Source organism: Nomascus leucogenys, chromosome 7b, assembly GCF_006542625.1.
Source record: "Nomascus leucogenys isolate Asia chromosome 7b, Asia_NLE_v1, whole genome shotgun sequence".
NCBI lineage: Eukaryota > Metazoa > Chordata > Mammalia > Primates > Hylobatidae > Nomascus > Nomascus leucogenys.
In genome coordinates, this window is record NC_044387.1 from 74,107,334 (window position 1) to 74,124,164 (window position 16,831).

Below are 16,831 nucleotides of genomic sequence, written 5' to 3' on the forward strand. Positions count from 1 at the left end.
GTAATCTGAATTGTATTTTAAAAGATCATTTTGGCACTTATAAAATTGAGATGTAAGGGGCAAGAGTAGAAGCAAGGAGACCACTAGAAGGCAACTATAGGAGTCTATGTGAGAAATGAGTTCTTTTTTTTTTTTTTTTTTTTCTGGAAATGGAGTCTTGCTCTGTCGCCCTGGCTGGAGTGCAGTGGTGCAATCTTGGCTCGCTGCAATTTCTGCCTCCTGGGTTCAAGCAATTCTCCTGCCTCAGCCTCCTCAGTAGCTGGGATTACAGACATGCACCACCACACCTGGTTAATTTTCACATTTTTAGTAGAGACAGGGGTTTCACCATGTTGGCCAGGCTGGTCTTGAACTCCTGGCCTCAAGTGATCTGCCTGCTTTGGTCTCCCAAAGTGCTGGGATTACAGGCATGAGCCACCATGCCCGGCCAAGAAATGAGTTCTTAGATCAGGGTAGTGATGAAGAAAAAGGCTAGGTATGGGAAATAGTGTGGGGGAGGGCACCATAGGACTAATTGATAGATTTAAAGGCTGTGAAGGAAAGAGGAATTAAATATGACTCCTTGGCCTTTTTTTTTTTTTTTTTTGAGATGGAGTCTTGCCCTGTTGCCCAGGCTGGAGTGCAATGGCACTATCTCAGCTCACTGCAACCTCTGCCTCCTCGGTTCAAGCGATTCTCCTGCCCCAGCCTCCCAAGTAGCTGAGATTCCAGGTGCGCGTTGCCACGCCCAGCTAAGTTTTTGTAGCTTTAGTAGAGATGGGGTTTTACCATGTTGGCCAGGCTGGTCTCGAACTCTTGACCTCGTGATCCATCCACCTCGGCTTCCCAAAGTGCTGGGATTACAGGCGTGAGCCACCGCGCCCGGCCTGACTCCTTGGCTTTTTAAAGAAAATAATCATTAGTTTTTTTTAGAGATGCGGGTCTTGCTCTTTGTCCAGGCTGGTCTCAAACTCCTGGGCTTAAGCCACCCTCCTGCCTCAGCCTCCTGAGTAGCTGAGACTACAGACGTGCACCACCACGCCCTGCTGACTCTTTGACTTTTGGCTTGAGCAACTAGGTAGATAGTGGTGTTGTTGACTTGAAGTTAGAAAGACTGGGGATTTAACAGCTTTGGAAAGGCGGAATCAAGAGTTTTGAACTTGTTAGGGTTTAAGATGCTTATTACTGTTTAGAAGAGATACACTTAAATAGACAAGTTTGGTTAAAAGTATAATAACAGGATGGGAAAATATATTACAAGCACGCACCATAGAATTCAGAGGAAAAAAGCTCAGTGGATATATGTGTGCGGAAATTCAGGTCAGGGCCAAAAGTATAATTTGAGACTGTATTAGTCTGTTTTCATTGCTCAAGTCAATACCAGAGGCTGGGTAATTTATAAAGAAAAAGAGGTTTAATTGACTTAAGGTACTGTAGGCTGTACAGAAAGCATGGCACCAGAATCTGCTTCCAGTGAGGGCCTCAGGAAGCTTCCAATCATGGCAGAAGGCAAAGGGGAAGCAGGCATGTCACATGGGGAGAGCAGGAGCAAGAGAGAGAGGGAGGAAGTGCCAGGCTCTTTTAAACAACTGTGTGAACTAACAGGGATGGGGAGGGCACCAAGCTATTCATGAGGAATCTACCCCCATGACCCAAACACCTCTTACCACCTTCATCCCACCTCTAACAATGGGGATCACATTTCAACATGAGATTTGGTGGGGACAAATATCTAAACCATATCAGGGATAGTATTTAAAGACATAGGGCTAGCTGAGTGAATCCAGAGAAAGAATAAAGAGTGTCAAGGACCAAGACCTGAGGTACTCTTACTTTTAGAGATTGGCCATAGGAGGAAAAGGCAAGAAAGCAGACTGAGGAGGTAGGGGGAAATGATCACAGATGGTATCCAGACCCATAGGTGGCACATGCCAGGAGTGCCGTTGGCATACACTTAAGGTGACGGTCCTGGTAACAGCAGATTGTCCTTGGAAGAATAAACTAATTTACTAACTAATAAGCAAGGCTGGGTGTGGTGGCTCATGGTTGTAATCCCAGCACTTTGGGAGGCCAAGGCAGGTGGATCACCTGAGGTCAGGAGTTCGAGACCAGCCTGGCCAACGTGGTGAAACTCCATCTCTACTAAAAATGCAAAAATTAGCCAGGCGTGGTGGTGGGCACCTGTAATCCCAGCTACTTGGGAGGCTGAGGTAGGAGAATCACTTGAACCCGGGAGACGGAGGTTGCAGTGAGCCGAGATCACACCATTGCACTCCAGCCTGGGTGACAGAGCAAGACTCTGTCTCAAAAAAAAAAAAAAAAAAAAAAAAAAAAAAAAAAAAAGCACTGTTTCTCTGCAGATATCTAATCGGTACTTTTAGTACTTTGATTTATTTTGCTAATTTAATTGACACAAAATGTTTGTTTTTACTTGCAGTTGTAAAATAAACTAAGTACTAGTTTGCTATTTGTCTCATATGCACATTCTGTTAACCTCTTTGAGACTGGTTTTTGTTAATGATCATTGTTTACATTCATTTTTGTTTTGATTGACCTTTTTTTTTTCTGTCACTTGGGAATGTTTCTGGCTGCAAGTAACAGAAAACTTGACCATAGTAAGAAAGAGTTACTTTTGCTTATAAAACAAGATGACTAAAAGCAGTCTACAATTCCATAATTCCACCAAGGATCCAGATGTTTCCTGCCATTCCAATCTACCATCCTCAGCCTGTAACTTTCTTCATCAGGCTTGCCTGATGGCTGACAAACCTCTGGGCATCGCATCTGTGTTCCAGCAGGAAGAAGGACACAGAGCAAAAGGCTTGTGTGAGTCTATTCCTTTTCATCAGGAAAACAACAGCTCTCCTTGAATCCAACCTAGTAGAAGTCTACTTATATTTCATTGACCAGAACTAGGCCACATAGCCATGACAAGGTGCAAGGGAGGCTGGGAAGGTGACTGTTTTCTTCTCATTCATCTATCATTCATTCAATCATATTTAAATATTTAGCAGGACCACACCCAAGGCATCGTATATAAACCACATTCTAGCTTTCTTAAAAAAAATTTTTCTTAGGGCTCTGTTCTGTTCCATTGGTCTATATCTCTGTTTTGGTACCAGTACCATCTCAGAAATAATACCACACATCTACAACCATATGATCTTTGACAAACCTGACAAAAACAAGAAATGGGGAAAGGATTCCCTATTTAATAAATGGTGCTGGGAAAACTGGCTAGCCATATGTAGAAAGCTGAAACTGGATCCCTTCCTTACATCTTATACAAAAATCAATTCAAGATGGATTAAAGACTTAAATATTAGATCTAAAACCATAAAAACCCTAGAAGAAAACCTAGGCAATCCATTCAGGACATAGGCATGGGCAAGGACTTCATGACTAAAACACCAAAAGCAATGGCAACAAAAGTCAAAATTGACAAAGGGGATCTAATTAAACTAAAGAGCTTCTGCACAGCAAAAGAAACTACTATCAGAGTGAACAGGCAACCTACATAATGGGAGAAAATTTTTACAATCAACCCATCTGACAAAGGGCTAATATCCAGAATCTACAAAGAACTTAAACAAATTTACAGGAAAAAAAATCAAACAACCCCATCAAAAAGTGGGCAAAGGATATGAACAGACATTTCTCAAAAGAAGACATTTATACAGCCAACAGACACATGAAAAAATGCTCATCATCACTAGCCATCAGAGAAATGCAAATCAAAACCACAATGAGATACCATCTCACACCAGTTAGAATGGCAATCATTAAAAAGTCAGGAAACAACAGGTGCTGGAGAGGATATGGAGAAATAGGAACACTTTTACACTGTTGGTGGGACTGTAAACTACTTCAACCATTGTGGAAGAGAGTGTGGCGATTCCTCAAGTATCTAGAACTAGAAATACCATTTGACCCAGCCATCCCATTACTGGGTATATACCCAAAGGATTATAAATCATGCTGGTATAAAGGCACATGCACACGTATGTTTATTGCGGCACTATTCACAATAGCAAAGACTTGGAACCAACCCAGATGTCCATCAATGATAGACTGGATCAAGAAAATGTGGTACATATACACCATGGAATACTATGCAGCCATAAAAAAGGATGAGTTCATGTCCTTTGTAAGGACATGGATGAAGCTGGAAACCATCATTCTGAGCAAACTATCACAAGGACAGAAAACCAAACACCGCATGTTCTCACTCATAGGTGGGAATTGAACAATGAGAACACTTGGACACAGTGTGGGGAACATCACACACCGGGGCCTGTTGTGGGGAGGGGGGAGGGACAGCATTAGGAGATATACTTAATGCTAAATGACGAGTTAATGGGTGCAGCAAAACAACATGGCACATGGATACATATGTAACAAACCTGCACGTTGTGCACAAGTACCCTAGAACTTAAAGTATAATAAAGTAAAAATAAAAAAAATTTTTTCTTTCATTTTCAAACTTTGAGCTTTTTTCAAACTTTCAAACTTTTCAAAAAGTTATTTAAAGTTCTAATTTAATCAATTTATTTTTAAATTACAGTAAAATTTACTCTTTATTTTACAGTTTTATGAATATTTTTTAAAATAGAGAATAATAAACTGTGAATACTGCTGCTACTAACCCAAAATTACATTACAGTCCCATAACAGAAAAGGCCAATTGTTTAACACAACAGAGTTTGAGAAAGGAGAGAATCCTTATCCTTATTCAATGCATTTAATTGAGGCGTTATAAGATGAGATGGAATAAAGTTATAGTAAGAAGGGTCCTCTAGAGGTTGGGTGCGGTGGTTCACACTTGTAATCCCATCACTTTGGGAGGCCCAGGCAGGAGGATTGCTTAAACTTAGGAATTCAAGACCAGATCCTATGTCAAAAAGAAAAGAAAAATAAATAGGTAAATAAATAAATAAATAAGTAAATAAAAACCAGTAGAGATTTAGCCATTCATAGGTCTTTTTTTTTAAAAAAAACAAAACCATTTTATCTTATATGAATCTAACTTAACATTGATATACTCCACTAAGACATCACCTTAATGCCTCTTCCACACTTTAGTTGTGTGTATATAATTTTCTTTTCTTTTTTTTTTTTGGAGACAGGGTCTCACTCAGTCACCCAGGCTGGAGTGCAGTGGTGCAATCTTGGCTCACTGAAGCCTTGAACTCCTAGGCTCAAGCAATCCTCCCACCTCAGCCTCCTGAGTAGCTGGGACTACAGACTACAGGTGTGTGCCACCACGCTCGGCTAACTTTAAAAAATATTTTGGGCCAGGTGCGGTGGCTCATGCCTGTAATCCCAGCACTTTGGGAGGCCGAAGTGGGTGGATCACGAGGTCAGGAGTTCAAGACCAGCCTGACCAACATGGTGAAACCCCGTCTCTACTAAAAATACCAAAAAAAAAAGCCAGGCGTGATGGTGGGCGCCTGTAATCCCAGCTACGCAGGAGGCTGAGGCAGGAGAAATGCTTGAATCTGGGAAGCAGAGGTTGCAGTGAGCTGAGATCGCGCCACTGTACTCCAGGCTGGGTGACAGAGTGAGGCTCCATCTCAAACAAACAAACAAACAAACAAACAAAAATTTATAAAGACAAAGTCTCACTATGTTGCCCAGGCTGGTCTTGAACTCCTGGGCTCAAGCGATCCTCCTACCTTGGCCTCCCAAAATATTGGAATTACAGGCGTAAGCCACCTTGCCTGGCCTATAATTTTCATATTGACTTAATTTGTGTTTACATTAATTTTTTTTCAGTTAACATTATTTCATATATACTTCTCCATAACTCTGCCACTTAAAGCAGCTCTGGCTGGACAGGGTGGCTTGCACTTGTAATTCCAGAACTTTGAGAGGCCGAGGTGGGTATATTGTTTGAGCCCAGGAGTTCAAGACCAGCCTGGGCAATGTGGTGAAACCTTGTCTCTATAAAAACCCAAAAATCAGCCAGGTGTGGTGGCCTGCATCTGTGTTCCCAGCTGCTTGGGAGGCTGAGGCAGGAGTATTGTTTGAGCCAAGGAGGCAGAAGTTGCCGTGAGCCAAGATTGGGCCACTGCCTTTCAGCCTGGGTGAAAGAGTGAGATCAGAGTAGTAATGAAGAAAAAGGCTCGGAATGGGAAATAGTATGGAGGAGGGCACCATAGGACTAATTCATAGATTTAAAGGGTGTAAAGGAAAGATGAATTAAATATGACTCCTTGGCTTTTTAAAGAAAATTATTATTAGTTTTTAGATCTAGGTATTTCCCATACCTAGCCTTTTTCTTCATCACTACCCTTGTCTCAAAACAATTTATAAATAAAAATTTTTAAAGGAGTTCTATAACTTGGATTTTAAAATTCTCTATGGGCTTTGGTTTCTTCTGTAAAATGAGGCAGTTGGGCTATTAAATGATTTCTAAAAAATTTCCAGCTCTAATATTCTGTGACAATATCTAGGATTGACAAGGGGAATAATGCAAATATAGCACAAATGACACAGGAGTCTTCTTTGAAGAACAAGATTACTCCAAAACATGGATGCTGCTTAATGGGCCATAACTTTCCTGTTGTCCATGAGTCAGCATGAAAAATAACTCCAGAGGAGGCTAAGTAGGTCAGATTTATCTAAGAAGACAGCTGTGTAATCCCGTATCCCTCTCCAACCCCATGGCACTGCAGATACATGCTTCTGGCTCTGTGAACAACAGTCAAATAGCATTACCCATTTTGTAAAGTCTACAAGACCACAACTTGAAAAATCAAGCTGGCCTTACAAAGTTTCAGAAAAAGCTACAGCAGTATTTACATATGGTCCATAGCAATGTTACTCTATCTTTTAAGTCATTTCCATTGATGCTGTGATACTCGTTAATGTGGGAAAGACCTTATTAGTAAAAGAGTAAAGTAATTTAAATGTTAGCAAAAAAGTTTTGTATCACAACTTTGAATCTGTTTAACAAAACCGGTTAGGCTGTTAATGTTTGCTTGCTTTCCTTTATACGTATTATAGTCATACGAGGACTTAAAATTACATTCTGTAAATAAATAGGCCCATGAGAGAACTTTCATTTAGAAGCAAACTTTGAAGGTGCAGTTACTGCTTAAGTGGGCTGTGCAAATATTCCTGTCACTGGAGGTCCCTTTAACTCCGTGGGGGACCTTCAGAATCCAAGGGGCAAATAGAAACTTGGAGAACTGAAGAGAAAAAAAGGGCACATTGAGTTGGCACTGCAGATCCTTGCTAAATAAAGATGGTGGCAAGGAATACAGAAAAAAGTATGGAACAGAGACTACTGGAGGTATTCAAGTTGGAAAATGCAAAGTGTCCTTTTTTTTTTCACATCAACAACTTACGTTTATGCTAATCTACTTAAATGTTAAGTCTGGCCAAGCAATTAGACTATTTAACTTTGTTTAGAGTTAAATGCAGACAGTGTGAGACTGTGTTCACAGTACTGTATTATGTCTTTAGGAGAGAGGATCTAGATTTCATTTTATCCTTCTCAGGATTGTGTCTGCTATGCAAGCACTAGTTTTCTAGAGTCTGGCCTGTAAGGCACCAGGAGCAATTAAACAGAGGATTAAGGTAAACAGGTGTGTCCCATCACATCCCCTCTTCATACTATATTGTTCATATTCTCTGAATTTCATACAAGCTACAGTGGAAGCAGTAAGTTAACTTTAAAAAATCATAAGATTGCCCATACTTCTAGGTTATGCAAATTGGTTTCTGAATAAGCCCTTGTTTGTGACACCGCTGGTAAAGGCAGGATGTTAACTTAAAGAGATGCCAGATTTTGGACTTGTTAGTTATAGGCATCGAAACCTGGAACTAGGAAATGTATTTCCACGTATTACTTCCATTATCCTACTAATGCTAGAAACAGGCAACTAGCCACATCCTCGACCCCAACCATATTTCAGGAGAGGCTGGCTGAATTTTGCAATATGATTCCAAAAGGGAGTATTTGCAGGGTCTTTGAAGCTATAAATCCCCTGGGAAGAGTCTTCCCCACCTGTCAGGACCTGGACAGTGTCCACAGAGGGTGCCGGGCGCACTACCGCCACGCGGCGCTGAGGTCTGCCTCTCGGGTTTTGGGAGAGCTCTTTTTATTCTAAATTACAGACTTTGCAGCCACCGGATATCCTCGCTGCATAACTGGCAGTGGCCATGTGGCTGCACTCGCGTTTCCTGACAACCACTGCATTATTTCCACTAATATCCTGTGTCCAAGGCCTCTCGCTTGGCGACTCCTCGTTCCCACCTCCACCGCCACCTCTTCCCTCGAGGGTAATCTCTCTCGACCGTGGCGCAAGCGCCTCAACAAAGCGGCAACCACCCAAAAGTTCATGAAAACGCACTTGGCAAAAGTGGGCCGCTAGCCCCGCGGACAGCTCTAAGCGACCCCGTCTCAGCCGAGGAAAGCGCCCGGGCCCCGCAGAGTGCACGCTGCGGAACGGGCCCGCGGCCTTGTGCTCCGCGCCGGGGCGGGGCGCCCGCGGGTTAGCATTGTCCACTTTCCCCCGCACCCCGCCGCGTTCCGTCCCTCCCTATCTGCGGCGCACACGCGCTCAGAGCAAGCGGCGCGCCCGGGGCTGGAGCTGCAGCAGCTGCGGCGGCGGCGGGGGTGGCGCCGGGCGGGGCGGGGCGGCACGGGGGCGGGCCCGGGGCGAGGCAGCTGGGGCGCCAGCGAGCTAGTGGCTAGCGCGGTGAGCACCGGAGAGGAGCGCGAGCACCAGCATGGCGGGGCTCCGACGCCCGCAGCCCGGCTGCTACTGCCGCACCGCCGCGGCCGTGAACCTCCTGCTGGGCGTCTTCCAGGTCCTGCTGCCCTGCTGTCGCCCGGGAGGGGCTCAGGGACAAGGTCAGCCTTGCGCCTCTGGGCTAGCTCTGCCTCTCCACCCCGCCCCCGCTCTTTCTTGTAGGGAACTGCTGAAATCTATAAGAGGGCGAGGGGAGGAAAGGGAAAGGGGCAGGAGGAGGAAGGAAAGCTGTTGCAATTCTCCGCTGATAACATTTTCTGACCACAGCGTCCCCTCCCGCGCCCCACTGCCCGGTACAGCTGGAGAGCGGGGCAGTCGCGGGGCTTGGGGACCGCTAGCCGCTCGCGCCCTGGAGCCTTTGTGCGCGGGCGCAGCCCCCGCTTTGTGTGGCGCGCGCGGGTGCCCAGCCGCGGCCCGGCTTCCTGCAGCTTTGTTCCCCCGAGCCTGGCCGCCCAGGGTCCACACTCCAGATGCTCGGGCTGCGGAGCCCGGAGTGCCTCGTGGGGTGTCTTCACTCCACTTCGTCCCCCGCCAGCACGAGCACCCCGAGCCTGCACGCTGTCGCCTTCGCGTCCGAGGGGCCGCCGGCTCACACCCCGCCCATTGTATTTTTATCCTTGGCTCGCCCCTCGGATGGCCTCTGTTCCTAGGAGGAAAAAGAGACGTGTTGTGGTGAGGCGGGGGGGCACGGAGGGACGATAGGGGAAACAGGAAGCGTTTCTTTAGCGTGCATTAAAAATGTGGTGTATTTTTTGGTGTTCCTGCAGCGATTGAGCCCTTGCCGAACGTGGTGGAGCTGTGGCAGGCAGAAGAAGGGGAACTCCTGCTGCCCACTCAGGTGAGGACGACCAGGTGACAGGGCGGCTGTGGGTGTACGAGGGAGGAGAGGCGGGGAGGCCGCCGGTCCTCCCCACCCCCTGTCCAAGCGGCACAGGCGTTCGGGCCACTTTGCAAGGCAAATAAACGTTAGGGGCCGAGCCTGAACACCTGGCAACGGTGGCCTTCCCGGCTCCTCCCACGCCATGTGACAGGGCGTGAGTCAGGCCGGCCCCAAGTTCAGAAGGTGGGAACCCAGGCCACCTCAGCAGGGACGCGGCCAGCGGTCTGCTCGGCCGTGGGTGTCCTGGGTGCACACTGTTCCCTAAGTGAGCTGGTGCTGTGTGGATGGCAAGTGGCTAAGAGGTTGAGGACAACAGGAGTATTGATTTCAGAAATGTTAGAGTGGTATTTGCCATTAGCGTTAAGTAGCTTTGGGATGAAGATGTGACTTTAAAGGATTGTCATCTTGGATTTTCTCCAAGTGCCCTTAATTCCTGTTAAAATACACCCACTTAAGAACTGGAATTTCAGGTTTTTTTCTCTATATGATATGATGATTGCATGTAGAAAAATAATTACTGACATTTTATTGGGAATCCGTAGCATCATAGAGGGTTTATTGCTGCAACAGATATAGTACTGCAAAGCTTTTATCTTTATCTTTTACAAGAAATTCCCATTGACTGTGAAGTGTGCACATTTAAATATAATATTGTTGACTGCCTTTCACCAGTAACGGTAGTGATCCAAAATGCATATTTTTGGGTGGGAGTGGCTTGAATTATAAGGAAATATTCAGCTTGTGTGCAATACTTTTTCAGATGTTGATTACTTCCCGCGTTGGTGGCAGCACTTAATTCTGTATTGTGTCTTGCGGCTGTTTAGAAAAACAGGATGTCTAGCTATAACTTTACCGGAGAGGCTGTCCAGTTTTACATTTCAGTTTTCTCCCTCCTATGTGAAACATTCAGAGTGCTGGTTTTGAGATATTTGGAATATTCATTTTGATCAGGGCTAGTGAATAACAGCTTCAAGGCAGGAGAGGTGATTTTAGAGGAGAATTTTCCTGGACCCTCCTTGAAGGCCAGCAGCCTGAATGAGACAGGTCTTTTGAGAAAAGGCCCCATCAGGATGAGGAGCAGATAGTTTTTCCTTCTCCTAAAAATGTATTCCCAAATGGATTTTTTTCCCCGATTTTAAATAATATACATATGTGTTTTTGAAGGTTTGGAAGATACAGAAAGATAAAAAAAAAAAAACCAAAATAGAAATCCATCGTATTCCTACTGCGAGAACATTTAACGCGATTTATTTATTAGAAATTATGTTTTTGTATATCAGAGTTGTTCCACAGTGGCACTGGTAACATTTTGGGCTAGAGAGTTCTTTGTTGTGGGGGCTGTCCTGTGCACTGTGAGATGTTGAGCAGTTAGCATCCCTTGCCTCTACCCACTAGATGCCAGTGGCACTCACTGCTGCTTCCCCCTCTCCCCCACCCCCTCCTGATTTTGACAACTAAAAATGTTTCCAGACATTGCAAAATTGCCCTGGTTGAGAAGCACTGGTGTATATCTATGTATATGTATTTGCATTTTTGCTCAATTATAGTTTCTACCTCTTACTGGCTAGTGTTGGAAGCCAACCCAGACTAAAAGGAAAGTAAATTATAGATGACTGAGTCGAGTATTATATACTGTCATTTGTTAGAGCGTTAGTTGAAGATTTAGTAGGTGTGCTCAGAGATGGAAATGTCAAGGCCTAAGTGATTATTTTATTTATGGGCTCAAAAGTTATTTTATACATTTCTTAATTTCTGGTTTATTTGTATAATACAATTTGTTTTGATAATAGATGTCAGAATTCAGAAGCTGTCTGGGATAATCAGTATAGAGGAATTTATAGCTAAGCTATTTTAATCAAAGCTATAATGAAAGTGAAACTGGTATTCAAAATAATTTTCTAAGTACTTCATCTATGTCTCTATGTATACCTTTTAGAAACTATCTTGCCCTGCTTATACCTGGGCCAAGGGTAAGGGAGATACACACACACACACACACACACGTGTGTGTGTGTGTGTATATGTATCTCATAAGCTACAGAGAGTTTTGAAGAAAGTTATTTTAAATGAATTATTTTCAAAGTATTTTGAATTTTTTCAGCAAAAATTCCCTCATGTGTCAAACGGAGTCTGTTGAAAAGAGACTATTTATAGGTGTTATTTAAATTTGAGGGTTTTCTGCTTAATTAACCAGTACATTGGGTTTCTTCCATGCAGTAAGACTGAAAGATGGCTTCAGAGGCTAAGATTTGTCAGTAGTAGATGAAATAGGAACTTTAGAGGATGTGGCATTAAATAAAATACTGGCCAGGCTGGTGGCTCACGTCTGTAATCCCAACACTTTGGAAGGCTGAGAGGGGTGGATCACCTGAGGTCAGGAGTTTGAGACCAGTCTGACCAACATGGAGAAACCCCATCTCTACTAAAAATGCAAAATTAGCCGGGCATGGTGGCGCATGCCTGTAATCCCAGCTGCTCGGGAGGCTGAGGCAGGAGAATTGCTTGAACCTGGAAGGCGGAGGTTGCAGTGAGCTGAGATCGCACCGAAGCACTCCAGCCTGGGCAATAAGAGCAAAACTCCGTCTCGAAAAACAAACAAACAAACAAAAAAAACAGTAACATATTTGCCAACACTGTTTGTATAGTTATTTATTTTGGACATGTCTCCTGTTGATTAGGTCTTTTTTTTTTTTTTTTTAAACGACGGGTCTCTAAGTGATCAAGACTGACTTACCATTAGTAAAACCAAATACGACAACTAAATTGTTGTAAACTGTCAGAACCTCTGGCCAGGTCTCCTGGGTTTGAGTCTCAGCTCTATCCCTTTTTAGCTCCATAAATTCACCTGTTTGTCCCGTTTTCTTATCTGCAAAGTCTGGGGAATTATGGTGCTGGTTTCAGAAGACTTTGAGAAGATTACGTGCCTGGAACTTAGTGAGCACCTACTGTAGCTTACCTATTATTTTAGTGGTCCCTGAGCTGACTGGTAGACTTGGTCATAGGAGAGCATGAACGGCTTTCTTGTTTCGAAAGGTCTGAATAGTACAGATAACTCAGCACTATTGTGTGCTCTATGATTGTAAAGTTGTACTATTCATATCTTTTTGTTATATACTCTCATGTCATAAAATCATTTGGTGTAGGAACATACAAACTGTGTATCCATGGTGATCATGAGAGGAAGGAGGAAAAATATATGTGATTTTATTCTTACATTTACAGAAATTTTCCTCTGCCCTGACTGTACATCAACACACTGAATGCGAAGTGGTGATGGTGTGGAAACCAAACAGATGTTTCATTAGCTTATTTTCAAGAAGTAATTGGGTGTATGCGGGATACGGCTTTGTGTACCTTCTTACTTTGCCTTCGAAGTCAGAAACTGCGATTCCATGTGATCCATGGATAGGTGATGTCCACCTGACCTGCTCTGCCCTGCAGGGCCTTCCGTGTCAGTCCTCTGGGACACCCACTCCAGCCCGACCCTTGGCCAAGCATGTCCAACACGTATCTGTTGAATTAATGAATGCAACAGCCCCGCTGGTCATTCAGGGCCTGTCCTTCCTGACTCCTGCCCTGCAGTGGCATTGTCATCATTTCTCCCTCTTTGAGTTTCCTGTAGTGTCTTCGGTTTTTTTTGTTTGTTTTCTTTTTTTTTTTTTTTTTTTGAGACCGAGTGTCGCTCTTGTCGCCTAGGCTGGAGTGCAATGACGTAATCTTGGCTCACTGCAACCTCCGCCTCCTGGGTTCAAGTGATTCTCCTGCCTGAGCCTCCTGAGTAGCTGGGATTACAGGCATGCGCCACCACGCCCGGCTAATTTTTGTATTTTTAGTAGAGACTGGGTTTCACCATGTTGGTCAGGCTGATCTTGAACTCCTGACCTTGTGATCTGCCTGCTTTGGCCTCCCAAAGTGCTGAGATTACAGGTGTGAGTCACCGCGCCCGGCCCATGTCTTCGTTTTTCTCCTTTGTCTTGTGCATGCCTTGTTGCCTTAACTGTGTTCTCCTTTGAGGGGCTGGGTTGCTAAGGGTTGGTGCCCTGCTGTGGCCACAGCAATATACAGTATACAGTCCTGCATACAGTAGACATTCAGTACTGCCCATGAAGTCGTCCTGGTGCAGGAGAGGCAGTTGTCAGTGTCTTGCCCAGTTCCCCTATTTATGAGGTTGGCTAAGTCTGCAGGTAACAGGTGGAATGCCTTAAATATTGATTTCCTAGTATTGTTTGACAATCACATTTTAAAAAATCAGTTCTAGCTGCAAGAAGAGCAGTCTAGAATCTGTTCTTTCAATCCATCCAGACTTTTTTGAGAAGAGAAGGATCACTCCTGATGCCCTTTGGTTAGCAGGTTTGGGAACCAGGGACAGGTGCTGAGTAGGAGCAGCCGTTACCTGATACAGAATCATGTTGGTGCTGGGCAGGGCTGGGCAGGCTCAATGCTCCACTGCCCTTATTTGTTCGTTTAGCAAAGATAGACCTTTGGGGCGGGCCCAGTTAGGTCCCCAGAGATACAGTGATGAATAAGAAAGAATCTGCCTTTAAAAATATCAAGTTTATTTTCCCGCATCTTAAGTCAGAGGGTGTAGATAACGGAAATTGGTAGAAAGTGAAACAGGAAATGATACACTGAGATTCTGAGTTTTTGTTATCACAGGTACTCTGTTATGTAATAGCATCTTGCTCCAGTGAATCATTGACCAGTATTTGGTAATCTTTTTGTCATAGAGATTTATTTTTGGTTGAATCAACTTCTATCAACATTAAAAAAATAATAACTAACATGGGTTGGGCACTTCTGGCATCATTTAAATGCTTTATGAGTATTAACTCATTAACACACTAAAGACTATGAAGTTTACGGATGATGAAATTGAGGCACAGAACAGCGAAATTACTTGGCTCAAGGTAATAAGAAAGTGACAGTGCTAGGATGTTAAACCAGTAAGTGTTTAACTATAGAGCCCATGTTTTTAGCCATTACGTATGTTGTGTGTTTCAGTACGGTTTGACCAGGAAAACACTATTATGGTGGTAAAGTTTCTATGTCTGAGGGGAAAGCATGTCACGTTCTATTTTGATTTAGAAAAAGTTGCTTAGTGAAGTTCCTATAATAGTCATATCCACATGTAGGTGAGAAACAGCTGGCTTGTACTTAGCTCTGCAGATGTTTATTGAGCACGTACGGCAGGCCAAGCAGTGCTTTAGGTGTCAAGGATGTTACAGTAGACAAAAAAAAAAAAAAAAACCAAAACACCTGCCCTTGTGATGCTTGCAGTCTAAATGGAAGCATAGAGATAGACAGTAAACAAGACAGAGAATAAATTTTAAGTAATTTAGTCTGTTCGAAGGGCATACATGTTGCGTGGTGGCAATGTGGGGTGGTGATGTGATTGCGGTTTTGAGAGGTCAAAGTGTACCACTCTGAAAGGGCAATATTTGAGCCAATCTTTGAAAGTGGTGAGAGAGAACAGCCAGTGCAAAGGCCCTGAGGCACTTCCCAAGAGGCAGTGGGGGGATTACATGCTTTTGTCCCAGCCCTTTGTGGTTGGCAATAGTAATACTGGTAATACCCTGGAACCACAGTCAAGTGCTGAAAATAGGAACTGAGAGAAGAGTCACCCCACTTTGGAGAGGTCAGCTAAGGCTTAGGGACAAGGAAGGCCTTAGAGATATGCAGCAGCAAGTGTGTGCCTGGGGCCTAGCTCAGAGCCTCGCCTGGTAGACAGTGAAGTTCAGCGTTTTCCCTCGGACATTTTAAATTGGAGCCCAGGTGCCTGCCGCTCCAATTTAAAATGTGGTTGGTAGGGGTAGGGCTGGGTGTGTCAGGGCCTGTGTGGGACAGTGCTGCATGCTATTGAAGAGCTTGGTGTGCATCTGACCAGTTGGAGGGAGCCATCGTAGATTCTTGAGCAGGGACTGACGTGATGACATTGAGTGCTGGGTCCTTACTGTGTGATACGGGTGATAAGGAGTGAGTGAAGTGAGGAGACTGGTCTGTGCTGCACAGAGTGCAATGGTGCACAGGATGGTTGCAGGCAGCAGTCTGCAGGCAGAGGAGAAAGCTGTGTTTGTCTTCTAATACAGCCGGGGCTACTGGTGGTGTGGGCTGCTGTGTTGGAAGAAAGGACAGGTAGGAACTGGATTTCCCATGAGTGGGTAGGTCTTTCTGGTAGGAGGTGAAGGGAGGAGAGCAGTGCAAGATGACTATAAGATTTGCCCAGGGGTGGCTGGGCACAGTGGCTCACGCCTGTAATCCCAGCACTTTGGGAGGCCGAGGCGGGTGGATCACAAGGTCAGGAGTTCGAGACCAGCCTGGCCAACACAGTGAAACCCTGTTTCTACTAAAAATACAAACATTAGCCAGGTGTGGTGGCACGTGCCTATAGTCCCAGCTACTCGGGAGGCTGAGGCAGGAGAATTGCTTGAACCCAGGAAGCGGAGGTTGCAGTGAGCCGAGACCCTGCCATTGTACTCCAGCCTGGGTGACAGAGCGAGACTCTGTCTCAAAGACAAACAAACAAACAAAAACAACGGTTAACACATGTTCTTTTTCAATAGGGTGATTCTGAAGAGGGTCTGGAGGAGCCTTCTCAAGAACAGAGGTAAGGAAAAAATGGGGGTGGAAACCTGCATGCTGAATTTCCCTGCCCACTTTGGGTGCTCTCTGAAGTCTCAGCATATGTCCATGTTTATGTATTCAGTAGTACCTGTAATACACCTTTCTCTTTAGCGTTTGTCGTATCTGTACCCTCTAATACGTTAATACGACTTTGTTTTAAAATAAGGTTGTGTAGAAAGCTATTAGAAATAGCCCCTCCTTTGCCACTCACCAATTTCACTTTTTCCATGATGTGCTTGTGCCCTCCCTCTTGTTTATAAACATCTGTTGAGTGCCAGGCACCGTGCTGGGTGCTGAACATGAAACACAAATAAGACCTCTGTTTCATGTAGTGGGCAAGTAAGACTTTACTGTAAGTAAAATAATTATGCTTATGACAAGAGCTATCAAGAATTAGTTTCCTGTGGTAGAGAATAATGAGGTGGATAGGGTGGTCGGGTGAGGCCCCTTTTAGGAGGTGACATTCCAGCTGAAGCCTGGAGGGAACAGGAGCAGCCACACAGCAGCGGGAACGGTGCTTTGGTCAGAGGGAATGGAGGTGCAAAGGCCCTAAGGCTGGAAGCCCTGCCTGTGATCCAGGAACTTGGAG